The 18,790-nt window shown below is 43.7% G+C and overlaps 1 long non-coding RNA gene across 1 annotated transcript in view; it reads right to left on the bottom strand.

Moving 5' to 3' along the window:
- Positions 1 to 12,411, bottom strand: part of LOC106580560 (uncharacterized) — a 61,358-nt gene extending 48,947 nt beyond the window's left edge. Inside the window, exons 1-2 of the long non-coding RNA XR_001322907.3 lie at positions 11,992 to 12,411; positions 9,854 to 9,941 (exon numbers count right to left, since the gene is read on the bottom strand). This is a non-coding gene — a long non-coding RNA (uncharacterized LOC106580560). The remainder of the gene's footprint in view (positions 1 to 9,853; positions 9,942 to 11,991) is intronic.
- Between the last annotated feature and the right edge of the window lie 6,379 nt (positions 12,412 to 18,790).

Below are 18,790 nucleotides of genomic sequence, written 5' to 3' on the forward strand. Positions count from 1 at the left end.
GTTTGTTAACACAGTGTCCAAAGAAGAGTCAGATGTATACAGAATGGTGTCGTCTGCATAGAGGTGGATCAAGGAATCACCCGCATTAAGAGCAACATCGTTGATATATACAGAGAAGAGAGTCGGCCCGAGAATTGAACCCTGTGATACCCCATAGAGACTGCCAGAGGTCTGGACAACAGGCCCTCCGATTTGACACACTGAACTCTATCTGAGAAGTAGTTGGTGAACCAGGCAAGGCAGTCATTTGAGAAACCAAGGCTGTTGAGTCTGCCGATAAGAATACGTTGATTGCCTTGGCCAGGTTGATGAAGATGGTGTATGTATCCTTGACAACACAACCCAATAAAACTGTGTGTGTGTGTGTGTGTGTGTGTGTGTGTGTGTGTGTGTGTGTGTGTGTGTGTGTGTGTGTGTGTGTGTGTGTGTGTGGTGTGTGTGTGTGTGTGTGTGGTGTGTGTGTGTGTGTTTTTACAGGTCCAGCAGACATCATAGTGATTTTAATCAGAGGTTTCTAGCCAGAAAGCGGTCCTAACTGGCCGTAGCAGCAGACCACATACACTTTAGTAGGCTTCCGCACTGCCTGATGCAGAGGCGAATCAATGTTAGACTAATGGAGCACACACGCGCTCGCACACACACTCGCTCCTATTCCATTTCCAAATCCTACCACTGCTTCCACATTATCTGTGATGAGGTCTGAACGGAAACAGCCATTTCCTTAAATGCTCCCCTTTCTCTCGCAACTCTCCCGAGCCCCCCCCCCCCCCCCCCCCCCCCCCAATAAATCACACTCTAATCCAGACCCTGGTGAGCTAGGATGGACTGAGAGGAAAAGAGAGAGGGGGTGACGAGTGAAGGAAAAACAGATGTTTGATGGACTGCTCTCAGGCATCTCAATTGCAATGAGGTGGGGGGGGCGGAGTTTCCTAGTCTACAGAGGTGGGGTTTGGTCATATATAGGTTATCAGCAGTCAAAGTAAACAACAACAAGAATGAAGACATGACAAGTCACACTTTTTTCTTTGATTATCAAAAAATCCTGCCAATTTCATCTTAACTGTGTAACGCCCCTCCCCATTCCCCCAACTACCTCCTAGGCACCTGTGTAGCTCTGTATTGGACAGATGTAAGCAATATGCGGCAATTCCAGCAAGACTATCAGAGTGAGAGGTAGGCTTACGTTAATTTGGTACTTTTAGACCCAGGAAGTGGTACAGTCACTGTTGACTTGACTTCAGGAGGCAGCCGAGGGAGGGGACCGATATGCATTGTGCCTGTTGCTATGGCAACCTGTAAACTGTGATTAGTGATGTGAGTTATAGGACATGCCGTCACCTTGGTGTGAATCAGGTGATATTGTGTGATATTGTGCTGCTTGGAGACTCATTTCACCCTTTTTCCCCATTTCCCCATGCAGTGTACAGCAAGGAGACGCTCCACAGACAAGCAAAATAGAACATCCCAATTCATGGGATACAGGCTTTTGTTCCAGCCCAACTCTCACACACCTGATTTCACTAATCAAGGGCTTGGTGATTATAATCTATCCGTCTATAAGTTGAGTCAGGTGTTTTAGTGTTGGGCTAGTACAAAATCCTGCACAGCATCTGGAGAATGTCTGTGACTGGGATGACGGCCAAAAAAGCCGCTGCCCTCCGGACCCAGACTGCCTTTGCCTACAGGGTTTCCTGGGCTGATTAGCAGGGGCAGACAGACCCTCATTACAGCGACCACAGATGAAAATGAGAACAAAATGAAGCCCATTACCATGAGAGCATGACTAATATCCTTCAGCAGACCCCTGATACACACACCCACACCCACACATACAGACAGAAACAGACACACAAACACATATATAAGTACACACACACGTATGCACACACACACACACACACACACACACACACACACGGCACATAAAAGGACATAAAAGCAAGTAAAGAGGTAATACATTCTGGCTCTATTAAAACAACCCTTATTTAAGGTCTCTCTCTATACGCTCTGTGTGTGTGTGTGTGTGTGTGTGTGTGTGTGTGTGTGTGTGTGTGTGTGTGTGTGTGTGTGTGTGTGTCTGTGTGTGTGTGTGTGTGTGTGTGTGTGTGTGTGTGTGTAGACCACTAATCATCTATGACGTAATCAACAGGCTCTCACTACAAAATTAGACACTTATCCACATTTCTTCAAATGTAACATTTCTAAGTTGCTCCAAAGTATTTTTGTCTCCCTGGGTTGACTCCTCCTGCACAGTTTCATTCCATTTCTAAAAATGTCAAATTGTGAAGTAGCTCCAAATTAAGGGTTATGGTTTTGGATATGGTTAAAACATTACATTTAGGCACTCATTCTGAATGGTTAAGGTAAGGGTTAAGGTTTGGAATAGGGTTAAAACCAAAAAAATACAAAACAAGTGTTCACCACTGGGATCAAACACACAACCTTCTGATCTGGAGTCATGGATTCCATCCATTCACCACCCCTGTCTACAACCCCTGTCCACAGCCCCCTTGCAAAGCCCAACCCTACTTGATGGTAATAGAGCTCACGGTTGCCTCTAGCAGGACATGGATAGACATCCAATGTCTCGTCTCATCTTGTCTCTTCCATTCTCTTGTCTCTCATCCTTTGTCGTCATCCTCTAGTCAAATATTCTCTCATCCTTTTCTCCTCCTACTTCACTACCATCCAGGCACTTCTCACACACCCCTTCTCTCCTCTCCACTGTCTTCTCCTCTCCTATCTTCTCTGCCCCTTCACCTTTCTCTTCCTTCTCGACCACCCTCTCTAATATCACCTCTCCCCATCTTTCATCACCCGTCTTCTCTACACTTCCTGCTCTCCTCTACCTTTTTTCTCCCCTCCTCCCCCTCTCCGTCTCTCCTATCATCCTCTGTTTTTCAGAGCTGGTCTGCTTGGTGATTTATAAACCTGTGACAGACAGATGGGGGGAGGAGAGGATGGAGGATGGGGGCAGGCGCGTTTGAAGTACATGAAGGACTAATATTAAATACACCTGGCCCATCCAGGGGCTCCCTCTGTACACAGAAACAAAAAGATAAAGAGAGGGAGGCAGGGATGGAGGGATGATGGGCCACAGGGAAGAGGCCTGGGGAGGGAGGTGGTAAGGGGTGGGGTGGGCTGAGGTGCATTGCCAAGCAGGCAGTAATTGGCTATTCTTTCATGGGCCTGATTTCCACACTCTCCCTCCCACAGGAAGAGACCCTTTCGCTGCCCCTCAATGTGCACTGTAAAAAATACAAATCTAGTTGTTTCAACTACAGTTGAAGTCAGAAGTTTAAATACACCTTAGCCAAATACATTTAATCTCAGTTTTTCACAATTCTTGACATTTAATCCTAGTAAAATTTCCCTGTCTTAGGTCAGTTAGGATCACCACTTTATTTTAAGAATTTGAAATGTCAGAATAATAGTAGAGAGAATTATTTATTTCATCACATTCCCAGTGGGTCAGAACTTTACATACACTCAATTAATATTTGGTAGCATTGCCTTTAAATTGTTTAACTTGGGCCAAACGTTTCACGTAGCCTTTCACAAGCCTCCCACAATAAGTTGGGTGAAATTTGGCTGTCACAGCTGTCGTGGAAGATAGAATGGGACCAAGGCGCAGCGGGTTGCGTGCTCAACATCTTTATTATAAAAATGAGAACACCACGAAAAAACAATAAACAAACTAACGGCAGGAACAGAGTAGCAGGCTCAACAAAAGCAGTGCTAACAAATAACTACCCACAAAACACACACCTACTTATAGGACTCCCAATCAGAGGCAACTAGAAACACCTGCCTCTAATTGAGAGTCCAGCACCCAACCTACACATAGAAAAACTAACCTAGAACATACCCATAGAAATACAAACATAAACCAGTGACCAACAAACCCCGTAATACATAAATCAACTACCCTCTGCCACGTCCTGACCAAACTACAATTCAAAATATCCTCTATATTGGTCAGGACGTGACATTGGCCCATTCCTCCTGACAGACCTGCTGTAACTGAGTCAGGTTTGTAGGACTCCTTGCACACTCCTTTAACACACGCTTTTTCAGTTCTGCCCACACATTTTCTATAGGATTGAGGCCACTCCAATACCTTGACTTTGTTGTCCTTAAGCCATTTTGTCACATCTTTGGAAGTATGCTTGGAGTCATTGTCCATTTGGAAGACCCATTTGCGACCAAGCTTTAACTTCCTGACTGATGTCTTGAGATGCTGCTTCAATATATCCACATCATTTTCCTCACTCATGATGCCATCTATTTTGTGAAGTGCACCAGTCCCTCCTGCAGCAAAGCACCCCCACACCATGATGCTGCCACCCCCGTGCTTCACGGTTGGGATGGTGTTCTTCAGCTTGCAAGCCTCCCCCTTTTTCCTCCAAACATAATGATGGTAATTATGGCCAAACAGTTCTATTTTTGGTTCATCAGACCAGAGGACATTTCTCCAAAAAGTAAGATCTTTGTCTCCATGTGCAGTTGCAAACCATAGTCTGGCTTTTTTATGGCGGTATTGGAGCAGTGGCTTCTCAAATCAAATCAAATCAAATTATATTGGTCACATACACATGGTTAGCAGATGTTAATGTGAGTGTAGCGAAATGCTTGTGCTTCTAGTTCCGACAATGCAGTAATATCTAACAAATAATCAAACAATTTCCCAACTACCTTATACACACAAGTGTAAAGGAATGAATAAGAATATGTACATATAAATATATGGATGAGCAAAGGCCGAACGGCATAGGCAAGATGCAGTAGATGGTATAGAGTACAGTATATACATATGTGATGAGTAATGTAGGGTATGAAAACATTATATAAAGTGGCATTGTTTAAAGTGACTAGTGATACATTTATTACATCCAATTTTTAATTATTTAAAGTGGCTAGAGATGTGAGTCAGTATGTTGGCAGCAGCCACTCAGTGTTAGTGATGGCTGTTTAACAGTCTGATGGCCTTGAGATAGAAGCTGTTTTTCAGTCTCTCAGTCCCAGCTTTGATGCACATGTACTGACCTCGCCTTCTGGATGATAGCAGGGTGAACAGGCAGTGGCTCGGATGGTTGTTGTCCTTGATGATCTTTTGGGCCTTCCTATGACACCAGGTGGTGTAGGTGTCCTGGAGGGCAGGTAGTTTGCCCCCGGTGATGCGTTGTGCAGATCGCACGCCCCTTTGGAGAGCCTTGCGGTTGTGGGCGGAGCAGTTGCCATACCAGGCGGTGATACAGCCCGACAGGATGCTCTCAATTGTGCATCTGTAAAAGTTTTTGAGTGTTTTTGGTGACAAGCCAAATTTCATCAGCCTCCTGAGGTTGAAGAGGCGCTGTTGCGCCTTCTTCACCAAGCTGTCTGTGTGGGTGGACCATTTCAGTTTGTCCGTGATGTGCATGCAGAGGAACTTAAAGCTTTCCACCTTCTCCACTACTGTCCTATCGATGTGCCTAGGGGGGTGCTCCCTCTGCTGTTTCCTGTAGTCCATGATCATTTCCTTTGTTTTGTTGAGTGTGAGGTTATTTTCCTGACACCCCACTCCGAGGGCCCTCACCTCCTCCCTGTAGGTCGTCTCATCGTTGTTGGTAATCAAGCCTACCACTGTAGCGTCGTCTGCAAACTTGATGATTGAGTTGGAGGTGTGCATGGCCACGCAGTCATGGGTGAACAAGGAGTACAGGAGAGGGCTGAGAACGCACCCTTGTGGGGCCCCAATATTGAGGATCAGCGGGGTGGAGATGTTGTTTCCTACCCTCACCACTTGGGGGCAGCCCGTCAGAAAGTCCAGGACCCAGTTGCACAGGGCGGGATCAAGACCCAGGGTCTCGAGCTTAATGACGAGTTTGGAGGGTACTATGGTGTTGAATGCTGAGCTGTAGTCAATGAACAGCATTCTTACATAGGTATTCCTCTTGTCCAGATGGGATAGGGCAGTGTGATTGTTATTGCGTCGTCTGTGGACCTATTGGGGCGGTAAGCAAATCGGAGTGGGTCTAGGGTGTCAGGTAGGGTGGAGGTGATATGATCCTTGACTAGTCTCTCAAAGCACTTCATGATGACAGAAGTGAGTGCAACGGGGCGAAAGTTGTTTAGCTCAGTTACCTTAGCTTTCTTGGGAACAGGAACAATGGTGGCCATCTTGAAGCATGTGGGAACAGCAGACTGGGATAGGGATTGATTGAATATGTCCGTAACCACACCAGCCAGCTGGTCTGTGCATGCTCTGAGGATGCAGCTATTGATGCCGTCTGGGCCGGCAGCCTTGCGAGGGTTAACACGTTTAAATGTTTTACTCACGTTGGCTGCGGTCAAGAAGAGTCCGCAGGTTTTGGTAGCGGGCCGTGTCGGTGGCACTGTATTGTCCTCAAAGCGAGCAAAGAAGTTTTTTAGTTTGTATGGGAGCACGACATCGGGTCCGCGACGGGGCTGGTTTTCTTTTTGTAGTCCACTATTGACTGGAGACCCAGCCATATACCTCTCATGTCTGAGCCGATGAATTGCGACTCTAATTTGTCTCGATACTGATGCTTAGCATGTTTGAATGCCTTAAGGAGGGAATAGCTACACTGTTTGTATTCGGTCATGTTTCCGGTCGCCTTGCCCTGATTAAAAGCGTTGGTTCGCATTTTCAGTTTTGCGCGAATGCTGCCATCAATCCACAGTTTCTGATTGGGGAAGGTTTTAATTGTCGCCGTGGGTACAACATCACCGATGCACTTGCCAATAAACTCGCTCACCAAATCAGCATATACATCAATGTTGTTGTTTGATGCTATCTGGAACATATCCCAGTCCACGTGATCGCAGCAATCTTGAAGCGTGGAATCAGATTGGTCAGACCAGCGTTGAACAGACCTGAGCACAGGCGTTTCCTGTTTTAGTTTCTGTCTGTAGCCTGGGAGCAACAAAATGGAGTGGTGGTCAGATTTGCCAAAAGGAGGGCAAGGGAGGGCTTTGTATGCGTCGCGGAAGTTAGAATAACAATGATCCAGGATTTTGCCAGCCCGGGTCACGCATTCGATATGCTGATTAAATTTAGAGAGCCATGTTTTCAGATTAGCATTGTTAAAATCCCCAGCTACAATAAATGCAGCCTCAGAATATGTGGTTTCCAGTTAACATAGAGTCCAATGAAGTTATTTCAGGGCCGTTGAGGTGTCTGCGTGGGGGGATGTACATGACTGTGATTATAATCGAGAATTCTCTTGGTAGATAATGCGGTCGGCATTTGATTGTAAGGAATTCTAGGTCAAGTGAACAAAAGGACTTGAGTTCCTGTATGTTGTTATGATCACACCACGACTCATTAATCATAAGGCATACACCCCCGCCCTTCTTCTTAACAGAGAGATGTTTGTTTCTGTCGGCGCGATGCGTGAAGAAACCAGGTGGCTGTATCAACTCTGATAATGTATCCCGAGTGAGCCATGTTTCCGTGAAACAGAGAACGTTACAATCTCTGACGTCTCTCTGGCAGGCAACCCTTGCTCGGATTTCGTCTACCTTGTTGTCAAGAGACTGGATATTGGCTAGTAGTATACTCGGGAGCGGTGGGAAATGTGCCCATCTACGGAGCCTGGCCAGTAGACCACTCCGTCTGCCCCTTCTGCGGCGCTGTTGTTTTGGTTTGCCTGCTGGGATCCGATCTATTGTCCTGGGTGGTGGACCAAACAGACGATCCGCTTCGGGAAAGTCGTATTCCTGGTCGTAATGTTGGTAAGTTGACGTTGCTCTTATATCCAATAGTTGCTTCTTCCTTGCTGAGCGGCCTTTCAGGTTACGTCGATATAGGACTCGTTTTATTGTGGATATAGATACTTTTTACTTGTTTCCTACAGCATCTTCACAAGGTCCTTTGCTGTTGTTCTGGGATTGATTTGCACTTTTTGCACCAAAGTACGTTCATCTCTAGGAGACAGAACACGTCTCCTTCCTGAGGGGTATGAGGGCTGCGTGGTCCCATGGTGTTTATACTTGCGTACTTGTTTGTACAGATGAACGTGGTACCTTCAGGCATTTGGAAATTGTTCCCAAGGATGAACCAGACTTGTGGAGGTCTACAATTTTATTTTCTGAGGTCTTGGCTGATTTCTTTTGATTTTCCCATAATGTCAAGCAAAGAGGCACTGAGTTTGAAGGTAGGCCTTGAAATACATCCACAGGTACACCTCCAATTGATTTAAATGATGTCAATTAGCCTATCAGAAGCTTCTAAAGCCATGACATCATTTTCTGGAATTTTCCAAGCTGTTTAAATTCACAGTCAACTTAGTGTATGTAAACTTCTTACCCACTGGAATTGTGATACAGTGAATTATAAGTGAAATAATCGGTCTGTAAACAATTGTTGGAAAAATTACTTGTCATACACAAAGTAGATGTCCTAACTGACCTGCCAAAACTATAGTTTGTTAACAAGAAATTTGTGGAGTGGTTGAAAAACGAGTTTTAATGACTCCAACCTAAGCATATGTAAACTTCCGTCTTCAACTGTAAATATTGTTAATTAACTGGTTCCACAGCTTCTTTTTTGTTTACTCAACTTTTCGGTCAAAGTGCTACCTGAACTTAACATTTTTAGTTGGCCCAATGTTAGCTCCAACATGAGAAAACCTAGGCAGAAATTCAGTCAACTTAAAATCATGTGTTTCCTCAAATTGTCTCATATGTTCATTCAACTAGAAATTATTATTTGGGCATTGACAAACACTGAGTGTACAAAACATTAGGAACAGCTTCCTGCACATTGAGAAACACTGAGTGTACAAAACATTAGGAACACCTTCCTACTATTGAGTTGCACTTCTTTTTGCCCTCAGAACAGCCTCAATTTGTCGGGGAATGGTCTCTACAAGGTGTCAAAAGTGTTCCACAGGGATGCAGGCTCATGTTGACACCAATGCTTCCCACAGTTGTGTCAAGTTGGCTGGATGTCCTTTGGGTGGTGGAACATTCTTGACACAATCAGGAAACTATTGACCCAGCAGCATTGCAGTTCTTAACACACTCAAACCTGTGTGCCTGGTACCTACTACCATACCCCGTTCAAAGGCACTTACATGTTTTGTCTTGCCCATTCACTTTCTGAATTCCACACATACACCATCCATGTCTCAATTGTCTCAAGGCTTAAAAATCCTTCTTTAACCTGTCTCCTCTCCTTCATCTACACTGATTGAAGTGAATTTAATAGGTGACATCAATAAGTGATCATAGTTTTCATCTGGATTCATCTGGTCAGTCTGTCATGGAAAGAGCAGGTGTTCATAATGTTTTGTACATTCAGTGTATTTAGCCTCACAATGAAGAGTTTTACCATTTTCTTTTCAGGACAACCAGGGCTACATGTTTTTAAACTATATTGTTTTATACTATATTGTGACAAGCTAAAACCTCCATTTTAAATGGTCAGTAGCAGCTAACCCATGAGGTTCATTATCTCAGGCAGGAAATATAGGCTGAAGGTGCCTAACCCTCGGTGGGTTATAGATTGGTTCTTGCTCATTAGTGATGCAGGTGTGTGTGTGTTGTCCTTGGGGAATTGCTCATTAACACGCACTCTGACCTCAGCTAATCTCTGACCTCTAATCCCTGATCCTGATACCTGACCTTGACCCAAAACCCAGTGACATGCAGATTAGGTAAAGACATGCACATATGCGAGCATGCACACATGTTCGCACGTACACATGCACAGAGAGAGGGACAGAGAAAGAGAGAGAGAGCAGACAGCCTTAGAGAGAGAGTCCACTGGGAAGCAGTGTGTCTGACAGACAGAACACACTGAGACCATGAGAGTGTGAGATAGAGGTCTATTTAAAGGTGCTCCTACCTCTTTGAAGTTTTCTTTGGGTTCTGCTCTCTTCCGCTTTCTGCTCTTTCCATCGCTCGGACTGACACCAATCCATTTTACTACCTGCCTAGGGAAAGGAGGAAGAATGGGAGGGAGGGAGGGATATGAGTTAGTACCTATAAACAGATTTTAGACGCACTTTCCATTGCTTAAGTGGAAAGACACACACACACACACACACACACACACACACATACACAGACTTGCACGCACGCACAAACACAGACATCTACACGGCTGCTTACACGCAAGCCCCAACAGCGAGTCAGCGGTGGAGGTATAGGCGCACAGCGAGACGTCCTTGCCGCAGAAGTAACCCTATCAGTCCCTACAGAGTGTGGTCACATCATGGCTCTACTACCACACTGCCTTAGACAAGAGCATCTAAATACTACCGCACCGCCTTAGACAAGAGTACAGAAAAACTACCACACTGCCTTAGACAAGAGCACCTAATACTACCACACTGCCTTAGACAAGAGCACCTAAAAACTACCACACTGCCTTAGACAAGAGTACATAAAAACTACCACACTGCCTTAGACAAGAGCACCTAATACTACCACACTGCCTTAGACAAGAGCAAGACAAGAGCACCTAAAAACTACCACACTGCCTTAGACAAGAGTACATAAAAACTACCACACTGCCTTAGACAAGAGCACCTAATACTACCACACTGCCTTAGACAAGAGCAAGACAAGAGCACCTAAAAACTACCACACTGCCTTAGACAAGAGCACATAAAAACTTCCACACTGCTTTAGACAAGAGCAAGACAAGAGCACCTAAAAACTACCCCACTGCCTTAGACAAGAGCACATAAAAACTACCACACTGCCTTAGACAAGAGCACCTAATACTACCACACTGCCTTAGACAAGAGCAAGACAAGAGCACCTAAAAACTACCCCACTGCCTTAGACAAGAGCACATAAAAACTTCCACACTGCTTTAGACAAGAGCACCTAAAACTACCACACTGCCTTAGATAAGAGCACCTAAAAACTATCACACTGCCTTAGACAAGAGCACCTAAAAACTTCCACACTGCTTTAGAGAAGAGCACCTAAAACTACCACACTGCCTTAGACAAGAGCACCTAAAACTACCACACTGCCATAGACAAGAGCACATAAATACTACCACACTGCCTTAGACAAGAGCACCTAAAACTACCACACTACCTTAGACAAGAGCACCTAAAACCTACCACACTGCCTTAGACAAGAGCAAGACAAGAGCAAATAAATACTGCCACACTGCCTTAGACAAGAGCAAGACAAGAGCACCTAAAACTTACCACACTGCCTTAGACAAGAGCACCTAAAAACTGCCACACTGCCATAGACAAGAGCACCTAAATACTACCACACTGCCTTAGACAAGAGCACCTAAAAACTGCCACACTGCCATAGACAAGAGCACCTAAATACTACCACACTGCCTTAGACAAGAGCACCTAAATACTTCCACACTGCCTTAGACAAGAGCACCTAAAACTACCACACTGCCAGCTCTATCTATCAATATATCATAGTGCATGCGCACACACACACGCCAGAACGCGCACATACACACCTACTGACACATTTTTTCGACAGTTATTTAGTTTTTCCTTCAGTAAGGAGTGCTCTGTCTGTAAGAGAAAACCAGATAAAGATTCAGATCTTCCTCTCTACCACGCTCTATGTCTCACACACACTTTCATACACACGCAACAGTATATCTATCTGTATCACAGACAATCTCTATTTAACCCAAACCACAATCACAAATGACTTGATAATAAAGACAGGGTTTGACCCCTCATATACTACAGTAGACACCACCTCATAACATGCAGCAGATGTATGCATGGTGACTAAGAGAGACAGAGAGAGAGTGAGCAAGTGGGAGAGGGAGAAAGAGAGAGAAAGGCTGAAATAGCAATAGGGAGAGAGAGAGGGAGAATAAACTGAGCTGAGAGAGTGTGAGAATGTCTTTCAAACAGCTGAGGAAACAACTTAATCTCTGAGTTTCTCAAAGACACATGACAGAGAGGGAAAGAAAGACGGAGCTAGAGATAGGGGAAGAAATAGAGAGGAAAAGAGAGAGGGGGAGGTGTGTGCCCCTACCTTGCTTTGACTTCTTCCACCAGCCGAGTCTGTAACCATACGGAACTCCCTTCACATAGAGACTGATCGGGAGAGGAGAGGAGAGGAGGGTGTGAACCAGAGAGAGAGAGAGAGAGAGAGAGAGAGAGAGAGAGAGAGAGGAGTGATCGGACAGGAGAAAGAGGAATGTTGAGCAGAGGGAGGGAGGGAGAGAGAGGGGGAGAAGGAGGGAGGGAGAGAGATAGGGAGGGAGGGAGAGAGATAGGGAGGGAGGGAGAAAGGGAGGGAGAGGGAGGGAGAGAGAGAGAGCGCGAGAGAGAGAGAGAGATGGAAGGGAGGGAGACAGAGAGAAAGGGAGGAAAGGAGAAAGCTAGATCACTTGTTCCTTTCTGACAAAAACTCACGGCTTGACTTCGGAGAGACAGGAGTGAGAGTGAGGAGGAGGAGAAGGAAGAAGAGGATGAGAGCAGCAATGAGAAAGAAGAGGAAGGGAGGGAGGAAGAAATTAGAGGAGGAGATGGACGAGAGGCAAAATCCCCTCATTACGTAAAGCAGTGTGTAGAGCGTCACATAGGACTAAGTCACTAACGCCCATAAACACACACGCACACACACACTCAAGCTATTCACAAACACACATAAAAAATGCTACAGTTTAGAATAGAATACTGCAGTATTTACTATATAATTATGTACAGTGAGGGAAAAAAGTATTTGATCCCCTGCCGATTTTGTACATTTGCCCACTGACAAAGAAATGATCAGTCTATAATTTTAATGGTAGGTTTATTTGAACAGTGAGAGACAGAATAACAACAAAAAAATCCTGAAAAACCCATGTCAAAAATGTTATAAAATGATTTGCATTTTAATGAGGGAAATAAGTATTTGACCCCCTCTGCAAAACATGACTTAGTACCTGGTGGCAAAACCCTTGTTGGCAATTACAGAGGTCAGACGTTTCTTGTAGTTGGCTACCAGGTTTGCACACATCTCAGGAGGGATTTTTTCCCACTCCTCTTTGCAGATCTTCTCCAAGTCATTAAGGTTTCGAGGCTGACGTTTGGCAACTCGAACCTTCAGCTCCCTCCACAGATTTTCAATGGGATTGAGGTCTGGAGACTGGTTAGGCCACTCCAGGACCTTAATGTGCTTCTTCTTGAGCCACTCCTTTGCTGCTTTGGCCGTGTGTTTTGGGTCATTGTCATGCTGGAATACCCATCCACGACCCATTTTCAATGCCCTGGCTGAGGGAAGGAGGTTCTCACCCAAGATTTGACGGTACATGGCCCCATCCATCGTCCCTTTGATGCGGTGAAGTTTTCATATCCCCTTAGCAGAAAACACCCCCAAAGCATAATGTTTCCACCTCCATGTTTGACGGTGGGGATGGTGTTCTTGGGGTCATAGGCAGCATTCCTCCTCCTCCAAACACGGCGAGTTGAGTTGATGCCAAAGAGCTCCATTTTGGTCTCATCTGACCACAACACTTTCACCCAGTTGTCCTCTGAATCATTCAGATGTTCATTGGCAAACTTCAGATGGGCATGTCTATGTGCTTTCTTGAGCAGGGGGACCTTGCGGGTGCTGCAGGATTTCAGTCCTTCACGGCGTAGTGTGTTACCAATTGTTTTCTTGGTGACTATGGTCCCAGCTGCCTTGAGATCATTGACAAGATCCTCCCGTGTAGTTCTGGGCTGATTCCTCACCGTTCTCATGATCATTGCAACTCCACGGGGTGAGATCTTGCATGGAGCCCCAGGCCGAGGGAGATTGACAGTTCTTTTGTGTTTCTTCCATTTGCGAATAATCACACCAACTGTTGTCACCTTCTCACCAAGCTGCTTGGCGATGGTCATGTAGCCCATTTCAGCCTAGTGTTGGTCTACAATCTTGTCCCTGACATCCTTGGAGAGCTCTTTGGTCTTGGCCATGGTGGAGAGTTTGGAATCTGATTGATTGCTACTGTGGACAGGTGTCTTTTTTATACAGGTAACAAACTGAGATTAGGAGCACTCCCTTTAAGAGTGTGCTCCTAATCTCAGCTCATTACCTGTATAAAAGACACCTGGGAGACAGAAATCATTCTGATTGAGAGGGGGTCAAATACTTATTTCCCTCATTAAAATGCAAATCAATTTATAACATTTTTGACATGCGTTTTTCTGGATTCTTTTGTTGTTATTCTGTCTCTCACTGTTCAAATAAACGTACCATTAAAATTATATACTGGTCATTTCTTTGTCAGTAGGCAAACGTACAAAATCAGCAGGGGATCAAATACTTTTTTCCCTCACTGTAGTAAACTGTAGTATACTGTAGATTACTATACTACACACTGTTGTAGAATACTATACTACACACTGTAGTATACCTCGATCATTTTCTGATTTTATCCACTCTTACTCCCGCTGATATTTTACCATTTTAACACCTGTTATTTAACCCCTGGACTCACTTTAAACCATTATACCCATTTAAACTCACCTGTCCAGGAAGGTGGGTCACTGCAATAGAAGCTGACATTCTAACAACTTAAACTCCGGTTTTACTGCACTGTAAGTTGATGTATTTTTTCACATAACTTAATAATGCTGGAGACTAACACGCCGAATGTACAAAACAAGGAACACCTTCCTAATATTGTAGTGGCACCCCCTTTTGCCCTCAGAACAGCCTCAATTTGTCGGGGAATAGACTTTACAAGGTGTTGAAAGCGTTCCACAGGGATGCTGGCCCATGTTGACTCCCACAGTTGTGTCAAGTTGGCTGGATGTCCATCGGGCGGTAGACCGTTCTTGATACACATGGGAAACTGTTGAGAGTGAAAAACCCAGCATTGCTGCTGTTATTAACATTCAAACCAATGAGCCTGGTACCTACTACCAGTGCTGTAAAGTACTTAAGTAAAAATACTTGAAAGTACTACTTAAGACGTTTTTTGGGGGTATCTGTATTTTACTTTACCATGTATATTTTTGACTACTTTTACTTTTACTTCACTACATTCCTTAAAAACCTCTTAAGGATAAGCCCCTTTTTTTCAATTTTCGCCAAAAATGACATACCCAAATCTAACTGCCTGTAGCTCAGGCCCTGAAGCAAGGATATGCATATTCTTGGTACCATTTGAAAGGAAACACTTTGAAGTTTATGGAAATGTGAAAGGAATGTGGTAGAATATAACAAAATAGATCTGGTAAAAGATAATTCAAAGAAAAAAACAACCGTTATTTTGTATTTTTTTGTACCATCATCTTTGAAATGCAAGAGAAAGGCCATAATGTATTATTCCAGCCCAGATGCAATTTAGATTTTGGACACTAGATGGCGTCAGTGTATGTGCAAAATTTAAGACATCCAATGAACCATTGCATTTCTGTTCAGAATGTTGTATCAAGACTGCCCAAATGTACCTAATTCAAAATGGTGAACTCTCCTTAAACAATAGCATGGTATTATTTACTGTAATAGCTACTGTAAATTGAACAGTCCATTTAGACTAACAAGAATTTAAGCTTTCTGCCAATATCAGATATGTCTATGTCCTGGGAAATGTTCTTGTTACTTACAACCTCATGCTAATCGCATTAGCCTACATTAGCTCAACCGTCCCGTGGAAGGGACACTGATCCCAAAGAGGTTTTAAGAAAATAGTGTACCTGCATAAATTTTCCTAGACACCCAAAAGTACTCTTTACATTTTCAATGCTTAGCAGGACAGGAAAATGGTCTAATTCACGCTCTTATCAACAGAACATCCCCGGTCATGCCTACTGCCTCTGATCTGGCAGACTCACTAAACACAAATGCTTCGTGTGTAAGTGATGTCTGAGTGTAAACATAATGACATTTGTAATGTCTATATTATTTTGGAACATCTGTGAGTGTAATGTTTACTGTTCATTTTATTGTTTATTTCACTTTTGTATATTATCCACTTCACTTGCTTTGGCAACGTTAACATATGTTTACCATGCCAGTAAAGCCCCTTGAATTGAATTGAATTGTTGGAGAGTGCCCCTGGCTTTCCGTAAAAAAAAAGAAAAGAAAATGGTGCCATCTGGTTTGCTTAATATAAGGAATTTTAAATTATTATACTTTTACTTTTGATACTTAAGTATATTTTAAACCAAATACTTTTAGAGTTTTACTCAAGTAAAATTTACTGGGTGACTTACTTTTACTTGACTCATTTTCTATTAAGGTATCTTTACTTTTACTCAACTATGACAGTTGGGTACTTTTTCCACCACTGCCTACGACCATACCCCGTGCACGATGGCAACCAAAACCCATGTAGGTCAGTTTATAACATTCCACCATTGGTTACTCTGAGAGTTCCTCATACTGACATTCATTGTGGCCTTAGGCTCTATGGTGCCAACCTTGGAAAAGTAATTCCAATTTCTACTCTCTCCTCCATTACAAATAGGGATAGACCAAATGGTGCAGTTCTATGCAATCTTATAGCCATACCAACTATGTCAATATCAACCATCAGACAAGGCCTGCAACTGCCTATTGAATGTAGCTTATTTGAATTGGAGACTCCCTTTGACTGTGACCCGTTTCAGGAAGCTAGTCATATGTTGCACGTCACTACTTCACGGGAGAGGCATTTGAACGTAAACATTTAAAAAAGCATCTAAATGCATTTTTTGGGGGCTGAAATACCTTCTGGAACATGTGAACATTCACGGGCATTAATAACAAACTTGTTTTCCAGCTGTAAGTACGAATACAATTGTTCAATTACGAGCCTAGTTGGTTTAAACACGGAAAAGTCAGAAACCTTCCCGCTAGCCATGATTGGCTGAGATAAAAGAAGGCCTGGACATGCCAAGAGATGAGTTCAGATTGGTCTGCCATGTAGCACACTTCTGTCTATAACATGAGCTGCTCAGTATGTGTTGATTATCCTTGTTACCATGGCTTTTTTGAAAGATATCATGGAGAACTGCAAAAGTGATGCTATTGCTCTCAACAACATTGCTGCTCTGAATTTAGCAGGCACTATCGACAAAGATCAGTGGGAAAAAGTTGTGATGGACTATTTTCTGGAGGATGATCGTGCCATGCTGACTCTCTCTGACTCTGAAAGTGAATCAGACGATAAGGAAATCCCTGATGTAGGTAAAAACATTTTAAGTGAACCAGACATTGTAGAGTCTTCTGTTGACAGTGATGGGGGAAGAAACGGCAATCAACAGTGTTGTCACAGAAGAAGTTGGCAGAGTTTTGAAATCAGTGGAATGCCCGATTGAAGCAGAGTATGAAAATTCTGGAGTTTGATTGCAATATGCGGAGGGGGTCGAAAAGAGATATAAAAAAAGGCTGTTGTATAAAACACCTCTCTCCGGATTACATCTTCAAACTAAGGGCAACCATGGCATCCGTGACAGAGAGAGAGAAGCGTTCATCCATGTATACAGGTAAGAGTGTAGCTACATTTTCAGATATTATACGTTTCTAATTTTGTCAGAAAGTTAAAGCGTACTGTTAGCTAGCTAGCTAACGTTATGTGTATAATCTGTGTAGTAATATTATTTGTATCGCAGAAATCCATTTGCATGGCTAGTTATAGTCTAATGTTAACTAGTTAGCTAACACTGAACCTAGTTGGTTAGCTTGAGCTACCTGCAGATTCATACTACAGCATACTACAGCATTGCATGCATGGTGACTAGCTATAACAATCGATTTGTATTGCGAGTACTTTATGGGGTGGGATTATGGTTCATTGTTTGGCTAGCTAGATAACTTACATGTCAAAACAAAAGACTTCACTTCACCATATGATTACATGATCTGTGTAGTAATATTATTTGTATCTCAGAAAGCAACTTGCATTACTAGTTATAGCCTAATGTTAACTTAGTTGATTAGCTTTAGCTACCTGCAGATTCGTAATACAGCATTTCATGCATGATGGCTAGCTATGACAATCGGTTTGTATTGCTAGTACTGTATGGGTTGGGATTATCTTCCATTGTTTAACTAGCTAGCTAACTAATTTACATGTGTAAACAAAAGACTCCACTTCGCCACATAATTCCATGACCCATCTATTGTATTTCATGAACATATGAACAGGTCTAGACAATAGAGACCCATCCACTTAGCTAGATGTGTGTTTTCAGTAATTGTTCTATTTTCCGGTTTTACAGCAGCAATGCTCTGGAGCCTGGTGTTGTCGCCAAGGAGCGTTTTGACTCACTCAGGACCAGGTTTCAGCTGCTGCGCAACGCTGATGTCCTTCCTCCCATAGATGGTCTGCCTGTACAATCACCACCTCAACTGGATACAACTGGACAAACAGATGTTTTTGAGAAGATCAGGGAGTTTTGCAACAAAGAGGGCATGGACATCACCAAAGACGAGGGCAGGACAGAAACAGGATCCTCTCTGAATATAGTAGATTCCCTTGTTCATGCATGGTGGGAGGACAGACCAGTTCATCACTAGGGGCGAGTTCCCAGTCATCCAGACTATCTACAGTGCCTCTATGCACATTCACATGACTCTCTCTTAACACACACACCATACGTTGCTGCTACTATAGATTTTTTATCCTGCTGCTCAGCCACTTTGATTGTATGCATATGTAACAGTTTAGCTTCCGTCCCTCTTCTCGCCCGTATCTGGGCTCGAACCAGGGACCCTCTGTACACATCAACTGGGGGGAACAACTACTTCAAAGTCTCAGAGCGAGTGATGTCATTGATTGAAACGCTATTAGCGCACACCCTGCTAACTAGCTAGCCATTTCACACCGGTTACACACCTTGTCTATCACCAGTATCGCTGATATTGTTAT

The sequence above is a fragment of the Salmo salar genome, chromosome 20, assembly GCF_965601325.2.
Source record: "Salmo salar chromosome 20, fSalSal1, whole genome shotgun sequence".
Classification (NCBI taxonomy): Eukaryota; Metazoa; Chordata; class Actinopteri; order Salmoniformes; family Salmonidae; genus Salmo; species Salmo salar.